The following is a 12206-nucleotide window of genomic DNA, read 5'->3' on the forward strand; positions in this document are numbered from 1 at the left end:
AGGGGCAGAGCCTAGAAATGCAGACTATGAGAGGGGGGTGAAGGACCTGTGATGTGTCATGTGACTGCAGGGGCGGAGCTACCGAGCTGTTCCTATGGAGGAGAAGGAGTCGGTCTGACAGCTGGAAGCCAGGTAACTGCTGGGCGTTGTAGTCCTCTCCTCTTCTCCCTCCTCCTGTAATGTCCTCTGATATCACATAATAACGGGTTCGACATGCTGGGATTTGTAGTCCTCTTCTCTTCTACCTCCTCCTGTAATGTCCTCTGAATTCATGTAATAACAGGCTGGACATGCTGGGAATTGTAGTCCTCTTCTACCTCCTCCTGTAATGTCCTCTGATAACACATAATAACGGGCTGGACATGCTGGGAGTTGTAGTCCTCTCCACTTCTACCTCCCCCTGTAATGTCCTGATATCATATAATAACGGGCTGGACATGCTGGGAGTTGTAGTCCTCTCCACTTCTACCTCCCCCTGTAATGTCCTGATATCATATAATAACGGGCTGGACATGCTGGGAGTTGTAGTCCTCTCCTCTTCTACCTCCTCCGGTAATGTTCTCTGATATCACATAATAACGGGCTGGACATGCTGGGAGTTGTAGTCCTCTCCTCTTCTACCTCCTCCGGTAATGTCCTCTGATATCACATAATAAGAGGCCGGACATGCTGGGAGTTGTAGTCCTCTCCTCCCTCCCCCTGTAATGTCCTCTGATATCACATAATAACGGGCTGGACATGCTGGGAGTTGTAGTCCTCTCCTCCCTCCCCCTGTAATGTCCTCTGATATCACATAATAACAGGATGGACATGCTGGGAGTTGTAGTCCTCTCCTCCCTCCCCCTGTAATGTCCTCTGATATCACATAATAAGAGGCCGGACATGCTGGGAGTTGTAGTCCTCTCCTCCCTCCCCCTGTAATGTCCTCTGATATCACATAATAACGGGCTGGACATGCTGGGAGTTGTAGTCCTCTCCTCCCTCCCCCTGTAATGTCCTCTGATATCACATAATAACAGGATGGACATGCTGGGAGTTGTAGTCCTCTCCTCCCTCCCCCTGTAATGTCCTCTGATATCACATAATAACGGGCTGGACATGCTGGTAGTTGTAGTCCTCTCCTCTACTACCTACTCCTGTAATGTCCTCTAATATCACATAAAAATGGGCTGGACATGCTGGGAGTTGTAGTCCTCTCCTCTACTACCTCCTCCTGTAATGTCCTCTGATATCACATAATAACGGGCTGGACATGCTGGGAGTTGTAGTCCTCTCCTACCTCCTCCTGTAATGTCCTGTGATATGACATAATAACGGACTGGACATCCTGGGAGTTGTAGTCCTCTCCTCTTCTACCTCCCCTTGTAATATCCTCTGATATCACATAATAACGGGCTAGAAATGTTGGGGGTAGTAGTCCTCTCCTCTTCTACCTCCACCTGTAATGTCCTATGAACTTTTTACTTTGACTATGGACTCTATACTGTAAGAGCAGTGAGACTATGGACTCTTTACTGTAAGAGCAGTGAGACTATGGACTCTTTACTGTAAGAGCAGTGAGACTATGGACTCTATACTGTAAGAGCAGTGAGACTATGGACTCTATACTGTAAGAGCAGTGAGACTATGGACTCTATACTGTAAGAGCAGTGAGACTATGGACTCTTTACTGTAAGAGCAGTGAGACTGTGGACTCTGTACTGTAAGAGCAGCGAGACTATGGACTCTATACTGTAAGAGCAGTGAGACTATGGACTCTATACTGTAAGAGCAGTGAGACTATGGACTCTTTACTGTAAGAGCAGTGAGACTATGGACTCTATACTGTAAGAGCAGTGAGACTATGGACTCTTTACTGTAAGAGCAGTGAGACTGTGGACTCTGTACTGTAAGAGCAGTGAGACTATGGACTCTTTACTGTAAGAGCAGTGAGACTATGGACTCTGTACTGTAAGAGCAGTGAGACTATGGACTCTGTACTGTAAGAGCAGTGAGACTATGGACTCTGTACTGTAAGAGCAGTGAGACTATGGACTCTATACTGTAAGAGCAGTGAGACTATGGACTCTATACTGTAAGAGCAGTGAGACTATGGACTCTATACTGTAAGAGCAGTGAGACTATGGACTCTATACTGTAAGAGCAGTGAGACTATGGACTCTATACTGTAAGAGCAGTAAAACTATGGACTCTATACTGTAAGAGCAGTGAGACTATGGACTCTATACTGTAAGAGCAGTGAGCCTATGGACTCTGTACTGTAAGAGCAGTGAGACTATGGACTCTGTACTGTAAGAGCAGTGAGACTATGGACTCTGTACTGTAAGAGCAGTGAGACTATGGACTCTATACTGTAAGAGCAGTGAGACTATGGACTCTATACTGTAAGAGCAGTGAGACTATGGACTCTATACTGTAAGAGCAGTGAGACTATGGACTCTATACTGTAAGAGCAGTGAGACTATGGACTCTATACTGTAAGAGCAGTGAGACTATGGACTCTATACTGTAAGAGCAGTAAAACTATGGACTCTGTACTGTAAGAGCAGTGAGACTATGGACTCTATACTGTAAGAGCAGTGAGACTATGGACTCTGTACTGTAAGAGCGGTGAGACTATGGACTCTATACTGTAAGAGCGGTGAGACTATGGACTCTATACTGTAAGAGCAGTGAGACTATGGACTCTATACTGTAAGAGCAGTGAGACTATGGACTCTATACTGTAAGAGCAGTGAGACTATGGACTCTATACTGTAAGAGCAGTAAAACTATGGACTCTGTACTGTAAGAGCAGTGAGACTATGGACTCTATACTGTAAGAGCAGTGAGACTATGGACTCTGTACTGTAAGAGCGGTGAGACTATGGACTCTATACTGTAAGAGCGGTGAGACTATGGACTCTATACTGTAAGAGCAGTGAGACTATGGACTCTGTACTGTAAGAGCAGTGAGACTATGGACTCTTTACGGTAAGAGCAGTGAGACTATGGACTCTATACTGTAAGAGCAGTGAGACTATGGACTCTATACTGTAAGAGCAGTGAGACTATGGACTCTATACTGTAAGAGCAGTGAGACTGTGGACTCTGTACTGTAAGAGCAGTGAGACTATGGACTCTGTACTGTAAGAGCAGTGAGACTGTGGACTCTGTACTGTAAGAGCAGTGAGACTATGGACTCTATACTGTAAGAGCAGTGAGACTATGGACTCTTTACTGTAAGAGCGGTGAGACTATGGACTCTATACTGTAAGAGCAGTGAGACTATGGACTCTATACTGTAAGAGCAGTGAGACTATGGACTCTATACTGTAAGAGCAGTGAGACTATGGACTCTTTACTGTAAGAGCGGTGAGACTATGGACTCTATACTGTAAGAGCAGTGAGACTATGGACTCTTTACTGTAAGAGCAGTGAGACTATGGACTCTGTACTGTAAGAGCGGTGAGACTATGGACTCTGTACTGTAAGAGCAGTGAGACTATGGACTCTGTACTGTAAGAGCAGTGAGACTATGGACTCTATACTGTAAGAGCAGTGAGACTATGGACTCTATACTGTAAGAGCAGTGAGACTATGGACTCTGTACTGTAAGAGCAGTGAGACTATGGACTCTATACTGTAAGAGCAGTGAGACTATGGACTCTATACTGTAAGAGCAGTGAGACTATGGACTCTGTACTGTAAGAGCAGTGAGACTATGGACTCTATACTGTAAGAGCAGTGAGACTATGGACTCTATACTGTAAGAGCAGTGAGACTATGGACTCTATACTGTAAGAGCAGTGAGACTATGGACTCTATACTGTAAGAGCAGTGAGACTATGGACTCTTTACTGTAAGAGCAGTGAGACTATGGACTCTATACTGTAAGAGCAGTGAGACTATGGACTCTTTACTGTAAGAGCAGTGAGACTATGGACTCTATACTGTAAGAGCAGTGAGACTGTGGACTCTATACTGTAAGAGCAGTGAGACTGTGGACTCTGTACTGTAAGAGCAGTGAGACTGTGGACTCTTTACTGTAAGAGCAGTGAGACTATGGACTCTATACTGTAAGAGCAGTGAGACTATGGACTCTATACTGTAAGAGCAGTGAGACTATGGACTCTTTACTGTAAGAGCAGTGAGACTATGGACTCTATACTGTAAGAGCAGTGAGACTATGGACTCTTTACTGTAAGAGCACTGAGACTATGGACTCTATACTGTAAGAGCAGTGAGACTATGGACTCTTTACTGTAAGAGCAGTGAGACTATGGACTCTTTACTGTAAGAGCAGTGAGACTATGGACTCTTTACTGTAAGAGCAGTGAGACTATGGACTCTTTACTGTAAGAGCAGTGAGACTATGGACTCTATACTGTAAGAGCAGTGAGACTATGGACTCTGTACTGTAAGAGCAGTGAGACTATGGACTCTGTACTGTAAGAGCAGGGAGACTATGGACTCTTTACTGTAAGAGCAGTGAGACTATGGACTCTTTACTGTAAGAGCAGTGAGACTATGGACTCTATACTGTAAGAGCAGTGAGACTATGGACTCTGTACTGTAAGAGCAGTGAGACTGTGGACTCCATACTGTAAGAGCAGTGAGACTATGGACTCTATACTGTAAGAGCAGTGAGACTATGGACTCTGTACTGTAAGAGCAGTGAGACTGTGGACTCTGTACTGTAAGAGCAGTGAGACTTGAGATGATTTTTCACTATCTCTCACTGTTTTTCCACAGGATTACACATTAGTGGACTTCTGTTACTCCCATCATCCATCTCCATGAGTCAGGTGGGTGGAGCCGGACCCCTCATCCTCTGGTACATGAGCAGAAGATCCTAGGAGTCCCCCACAAGATCACTGAGCTGCTGACTGGAGAGGTGACACTGCTGGGAATACTGGGAGGATCTCCAGTAACAGCGCTGGAGGGTCTGGGTGATGATGGTGTCATTTTGTTGTCAGGTTCCTGTAAGGTGTCAGGATGTCCATGGAGAAGTGGGAGTATATAGAAGGACACAAGGATCGGTACGAGGACGCCATGATGGAGGACCACCGGCCCCTCACATCACCTGGTAAGAGGAGTCTGTATATGTATATGGGCACAGGCTGGCACTGGGGGGGTGTTATTACCCCCATGTGTATAATGTACACAGATTAATACTTCTATACAGTAATGTATGGAGATGACGCGGTATAACAGGTCACTCCCCTCTCTGGTAATGTGATTGGTTATCATGTATGTAGGAGGAGCCTGTATATGGGCACAGGCTGGCACTGGGGGGTGTGAAGGCGGTTGTCCAGAGGATGGATCATCAATAGTAATAGCAGAAGCCCCCTGTAAAGCCTTTGCCACTTCCTGCCTAGCTCCATACAGAGGTGGCACCTGAACCACCGGCTGAGATGGCTGCTGCTGCTCCATGAAGTACCGACCACTGTAAGGACCAGTGATGGAGCTGCAGGTGGGCTCAGTCAGCCGGCACCCATCAACACTGAGGGTAGACCAGGGCCCCCAGTGTCTGGCGTCCCCGGTCAGCGCTGTGGTTGGCTGGCATTCTGCACCAGTCTATGGCAGCACTAGAGCGGCATCCCACTGCAGGCAGCCATTCTGTGCCCCTCTGTACTGTGTGTCTGCTGGGACTTGTGGTACACCCCAACAGAGACTCCAGTGACGAGAAGAGTAACTGGGAGCTGCCGTGATCAGTGATTTTTTTTTTTTTTATATGTTTTTTTTTCTTTATCCCTGATTTGTAGTCACTAAGTCCATATCCCTGTTCCTCCTGTAGCTTTCGGCAATTACCAAATTATAGATTTTTTTTATTTTTTTTCCAGTCCTGCTCCAGTTTCTGTGTGTATGATCTGTGACCGCCAAGTGCTGATCAGTGCCTACATCAGGAGGTTTTCCAGTCCTGCTCCAGTTTCTCTGTGTGTGATCTGTGACCCCCAAGTGCTGATCAGTGCCTACATCAGGAGGTTTTCCAGTCCTGCTCCAGTTTCTGTGTGTGAGCTGTGACCGCCAAGTGCTGATCAGTGCCTACATCAGGAGGTTTTCCAGTCCTGCTCCAGTTTCTGTGTGTGAGATGTGACCCCCAAGTGCTGATCAGTGCCTACGTCAGGAGGTTTTCCAGTCCTGCTCCAGTTTCTCTGTGTATGAGCTGTGACCCCCAAGCGCTGATCAGTGCCTACATCAGGAGGTTTTCCAGTCCTGCTCCAGTTTCTCTGTGTGTGAGCTGTGACCCCCAAGTGCTGATCAGTGCCTACATCAGGAGGTTTTCCAGTCCTGCTCCAGTTTCTCTGTGTGTGAGCTGTGACCGCCAAGTGCTGATCAGTGCCTACATCAGGAGGTTTTCCAGTCCTGCTCCAGTTTCTCTGTGTGAGCTGTGACCCCCAAGTGCTGATCAGTGCCTACATCAGGAGGTTTTCCAGTCCTGCTCCAGTTTCTCTGTGTGTGATCTGTGACCCTCAAGTGCTGATCAGTGCCTACATCAGGAGGTTTTCCAGTCCTGCTCCAGTTTCTGTGTGTGAGCTGTGACCGCCAAGTGCTGATCAGTGCCTACATCAGGAGGTTTTCCAGTCCTGCTCCAGTTTCTCTGTGTGTGAGCTGTGACCGCCAAGTGCTGATCAGTGCCTACATCAGGAGGTTTTCCAGTCCTGCTCCAGTTTCTCTGTGTGAGCTGTGACCCCCAAGTGCTGATCAGTGCCTACATCAGGAGGTTTTCCAGTCCTGCTCCAGTTTCTCTGTGTGTGATCTGTGACCCTCAAGTGCTGATCACTGCCTACATCAGGAGGTTTTCCAGTCCTGCTCCAGTTTCTGTGTGTGAGCTGTGACCGCCAAGTGCTGATCAGTGCCTACATCAGGAGGTTTCCAGTCCTGCTCCAGTTTCTCTGTGTGTGAGCTGTGACCGCCAAGTGCTGATCAGTGCCTATGTCAGGAGGTTTTCCAGTCCTGCTCCAGTTTCTCTGTGTATGAGCTGTGACCCCCAAGTGCTGATCAGTGCCTACATCAGGAGGTTTTCCAGTCCTGCTCCAGTTTCTCTGTGTGTGAGCTGTGACCGCCAAGTGCTGATCAGTGCCTACATCAGGAGGTTTTCCAGTCCTGCTCCAGTTTCTCTGTGTGTGAGCTGTGACCGCCAAGTGCTGATCAGTGCCTACATCAGGAGGTTTTCCAGTCCTGCTCCAGTTTCTCTGTGTGTGAGCTGTGACCCCCAAGTGCTGATCAGTGCCTACATCAGGAGGTTTTCCAGTCCTGCTCCAGTTTCTCTGTGTGTGAGCTGTGACCCCCAAGTGCTGATCAGTGCCTACATGAGGAGGTTTTCCAGTCCTGCTCCATTTTCTCTGTGTGTGAGCTGTGACCGCCAAGTGCTGATCAGTGCCTACATCAGGAGGTTTTCCAGTCCTGCTCCAGTTTCTCTGTGTATGAGCTGTGACCCCCAAGTGCTGATCAGTGCCTACATCAGGAGGTTTTCCAGTCCTGCTCCAGTTTCTCTGTGTGTGAGCTGTGACCGCCAAGTGCTGATCAGTCCCTACATCAGGAGGTTTTCCAGTCCTGCTCCAGTTTCTCTGTGTGTGATCTGTGACCGCCAAGTGCTGATCAGTGCCTACATCAGGAGGTTTTCCAGTCCTGCTCCAGTTTCTCTGTGTGTGATCTGTGACCCCCAAGTGCTGATCAGTGCCTACATCAGGAGGTTTTCCAGTCCTGCTCCAGTTTCTCTGTGTGCGAGCTGTGACCCCCAAGTGCTGATCAGTGCCTACATCAGGAGGTTTTCCAGTCCTGCTCCATTTTCTCTGTGTGTGAGCTGTGACCCCCAAGTGCTGATCAGTGCCTACATCAGGAGGTTTTCCAGTCCTGCTCCATTTTCTCTGTGTGTGAGCTGTGACCCCCAAGTGCTGATCAGTGCCTACATCAGGAGGTTTTCCAGTCCTGCTCCAGTTTCTCTGTGTGTGATCTGTGACCCCCAAGTGCTGATCAGTGCCTACATCAGGAGGTTTTCCAGTCCTGCTGCAGTTTCTCTGTGTGTGAGCTGTGACCCCCAAGTGCTGATCAGTGCCTACATCAGGAGGTTTTCCAGTCCTGCTTCAGTTTCTCTCTGTGTGTGAGCTGTGACCGCCAAGTGCTGATCAGTGCCTACATCAGGAGGTTTTCCAGTCCTGCTCCAGTTTCTCTGTGTGTGAGCTGTGACCGCCAAGTGCTGATCACTGCCTACATCAGGAGGTTTTCCAGTCCTGCTCCAGTTTCTCTGTGTGCGAGCTGTGACCCCCAAGTGCTGATCAGTGCCTACATCAGGAGGTTTTCCAGTCCTGCTCCATTTTCTCTGTGTGTGAGCTGTGACCCCCAAGTGCTGATCAGTGCCTACATCAGGAGGTTTTCCAGTCCTGCTCCATTTTCTCTGTGTGTGAGCTGTGACCCCCAAGTGCTGATCAGTGCCTACATCAGGAGGTTTTCCAGTCCTGCTCCAGTTTCTCTGTGTGTGATCTGTGACCCCCAAGTGCTGATCAGTGCCTACATCAGGAGGTTTTCCAGTCCTGCTCCAGTTTCTCTGTGTGTGAGCTGTGACCGCCAAGTGCTGATCAGTGCCTACATCAGGAGGTTTTCCAGTCCTGCTCCAGTTTCTCTGTGTGTGTGATCTGTGACCGGCAAGTGCTGATCAGTGCCTACATCAGGAGGTTTTCCAGTCCTGCTCCAGTTTCTCTGTGTGTGAGCTGTGACCCCCAAGTGCTGATCAGTGCCTACATCAGGAGGTTTTCCAGTCCTGCTTCAGTTTCTCTGTGTGTGAGCTGTGACCGCCAAGTGCTGATCAGTGCCTACATCAGGAGGTTTTCCAGTCCTGCTCCAGTTTCTCTGTGTGTGATCTGTGACCCCCAAGTGCTGATCAGTGCCTACATCAGGAGGTTTTCCAGTCCTGCTCCAGTTTCTCTGTGTGTGAGCTGTGACCCCCAAGTGCTGATCAGTGCCTACATCAGGAGGTTTTCCAGTCCTGCTCCAGTTTCTCTGTGTGTGAGCTGTGACTGCCAAGTGCTGATCAGTGCCTACATCAGGAGGTTTTCCAGTCCTGCTCCAGTTTCTCTGTGTGTGTGACCTGTGACCCCCAAGCGCTGATCAGTGCCTACATCAGGAGGTTTTCCAGTCCTGCTCCAGTTTCTCTGTGTGTGAGCTGTGACCGCCAAGTGCTGATCAGTGCCTACATCAGGAGGTTTTCCAGTCCTGCTCCAGTTTCTCTGTGTGAGCTGTGACCGCCAAGTGCTGATCAGTGCCTACATCAGGAGGTTTTCCAGTCCTGCTCCAGTTTCTCTGTGTGTGATCTGTGACCCCCAAGCGCTGATCAGTGCCTACATCAGGAGGTTTTCCAGTCCTGCTCCAGTTTCTCTGTGTGTGATCTGTGACCCCCAAGTGCTGATCAGTGCCTACATCAGGAGGTTTTCCAGTCCTGCTCCAGTTTCTCTGTGTGTGAGCTGTGACTGCCATGTGCTGATCAGTGCCTACATCAGGAGGTTTTCCAGTCCTGCTCCAGTTTCTCTGTGTGCGAGCTGTGACCCCCAAGCGCTGATCAGTGCCTACATCAGGAGGTTTTCCAGTCCTGCTCCAGTTTCTCTGTGTGTGAGCTGTGACCCCCCAAGTGCTGATCAGTACCTACATCAGGAGGTTTTCCAGTCCTGCTCCAGTTTCTCTGTGTGTGATCTGTGACCCCCAAGTGCTGATCAGTGCCTACATCAGGAGGTTTTCCAGTCCTGCTCCAGTTTCTCTGTGTGTGATCTGTGACCCTCAAGTACTGATCAGTGCCTACATCAGGAGGTTATCCAGTCCTGCTCCAGTTTCTCTGTGTGTGAGCTGTGACCGCCAAGTGCTGATCAGTGCCTACATCAGGAGGTTTTCCAGTCCTGCTCCAGTTTCTCTGTGTGTGATCTGTGACCCCCAAGTGCTGATCAGTGCCTACATCAGGAGGTTTTCCAGTCCTGCTCCAGTTTCTCTGTGTGTGAGCTGTGACCCCCAAGTGCTGATCAGTGCCTACATCAGGAGGTTTTCCAGTCCTGCTCCAGTTTCTCTGTGTGTGATCTGTGACCCCCAAGTGCTGATCAGTGCCTACATCAGGAGGTTTTCCAGTCCTGCTCCAGTTTCTCTGTGTGTGAGCTGTGACCCCCAAGCGCTGATCAGTGCCTACATCAGGAGGTTTTCCAGTCCTGCTCCAGTTTCTCTGTGTATGAGCTGTGACCCCCAAGCGCTGATCAGTGCCTACATGAGGAGGTTTTCCAGTCCTGCTCCAGTTTCTCTGTGTGTGAGCTGTGACCCCCAAGCGCTGATCAGTGCCTACATCAGGAGGTTTTCCAGTCCTGCTCCAGTTTCTCTGTGTATGAGCTGTGACCCCCAAGCGCTGATCAGTGCCTACATCAGGAGGTTTTCCAGTCCTGCTCCAGTTTCTCTGTGTGTGAGCTGTGACCGCCAAGTGCTGATCAGTGCCTACATCAGGAGGTTTTCCAGTCCTGCTCCAGTTTCTCTGTGTGTGTGATCTGTGACCGGCAAGTGCTGATCAGTGCCTACATGAGGAGGTTTTCCAGTCCTGCTCCAGTTTCTCTGTGTGTGAGCTGTGACCGCCAAGTGCTGATCAGTGCCTACATCAGGAGGTTTTCCAGTCCTGCTCCAGTTTCTCTGTGTGTGAGCTGTGACCCCCAAGTGCTGATCAGTGCCTACATCAGGAGGTTTTCCAGTCCTGCTCCAGTTTCTCTGTGTGAGCTGTGACCCCCAAGCGCTGATCAGTGCCTACATCAGGAGGTTTTCCAGTCCTGCTCCAGTTTCTCTGTGTGTGAGCTGTGACCCCCAAGTGCTGATCAGTGCCTATGTCAGGAGGTTTTCCAGTCCTGCTGCAGTTTCTCTGTGTGTGAGCTGTGACCCCCAAGTGCTGATCAGTGCCTACATCAGGAGGTTTTCCAGTCCTGTTCCAGTTTCTCTGTGTGTGATCTGTGACCGCCAAGTGCTGATCAGTGCCTACATCAGGAGGTTTTCCAGTCCTGCTCCAGTTTCTCTGTGTGTGATCTGTGACTGCCAAGTGCTGATCAGTGCCTACATCAGGAGGTTTTCCAGTCCTGCTCCAGTTTCTCTGTGTGTGATCTGTGACCCCCAAGTGCTGATCAGTGCCTACATCAGGAGGTTTTCCAGTCCTGCTCCAGTTTCTCTCTGTGTGAGCTGTGACCCCCAAGTGCTGATCAGTGCCTACATCAGGAGGTTTTCCAGTCCTGCTCCAGTTTCTGTGTGTGAGCTGTGACCGCCAAGTGCTGATCAGTGCCTACATCAGGAGGTTTTCCAGTCCTGCTCCAGTTTCTCTGTGTGTGATCTGTGACCCCCAAGTGCTGATCAGTGCCTACATCAGGAGGTTTTCCACTCCTGCTCCAGTTTTTCTGTGTGTGATCTGTGACCGCCAAGTGCTGATCAGTGCCTACATCAGGAGGTTTTCCAGTCCTGCTCCAGTATCTCTGTGTGTGATCTGTGACCGCCAAGTGCTGATCAGTGCCTACATCAGGAGGTTTTCCAGTCCTGCTCCAGTTTCTCTGTGTGTGAGCTGTGACCGCCAAGTGCTGATCAGTGCCTACATCAGGAGGTTTTCCAGTCCTGCTCCAGTTTCTCTGTGTGAGCTGTGACCGCCAAGTGCTGATCAATGCCTACATCAGGAGGTTTTCCAGCCCTGCTCCAGTTTCTCTGTGTGTGAGCTGTGACCCCCCAAGTGCTGATCAGTACCTACATCAGGAGGTTTTCCAGTCCTGCTCCAGTTTCTCTGTGTGTGAGCTGTGACCGCCAAGTGCTGATCAGTGCCTACATCAGGAGGTTTTCCAGTCCTGCTCCAGTTTCTCTGTGTGTGATCTGTGACCGCCAAGTGCTGATCAGTGCCTACATCAGGAGGTTTTCCAGTCCTGCTCCAGTTTCTGTGTGTGTGAGCTGTGACCGCCAAGTGCTGATCAGTGCCTACATCAGGAGGTTTTCCAGTCCTGCTCCAGTTTCTCTGTGTGTGATCTGTGACCCCCAAGTGCTGATCAGTGCCTACATGGGGAGGTTTTCCAGTCCTGCTCCAGTTTCTCTGTGTGTGAGCTGTGACCCCCAAGCGCTGATCAGTGCCTACATCAGGAGGTTTTCCAGTCCTGCTCCAGTTTCCCTCTGTGTGAGCTGTGACTGCCAAGTGCTGATCAGTGCCTACATCAGGAGGTTTTCCAGTCCTGCTCCAGTTTCTC

General features: G+C 49.6%; 1 long non-coding RNA gene across 1 annotated transcript; it reads left to right on the forward strand.

Annotated features, from left to right (window-relative positions):
• The first annotated feature begins 40 nt into the window (after positions 1–40).
• LOC122922638 lies at positions 41–5859 on the forward strand. Its single transcript, XR_006387164.1, has 4 exons — positions 41–132; positions 4735–4876; positions 4959–5068; positions 5826–5859. It is a non-coding gene; the product is annotated as an uncharacterized LOC122922638 (long non-coding RNA).
• Positions 5860–12206: the final 6347 nt, after the last annotated feature.

The sequence above is a fragment of the Bufo gargarizans genome, unplaced genomic scaffold (assembly GCF_014858855.1).
Source record: "Bufo gargarizans isolate SCDJY-AF-19 unplaced genomic scaffold, ASM1485885v1 fragScaff_scaffold_57_pilon, whole genome shotgun sequence".
NCBI classification, from domain to species: domain Eukaryota; kingdom Metazoa; phylum Chordata; class Amphibia; order Anura; family Bufonidae; genus Bufo; species Bufo gargarizans.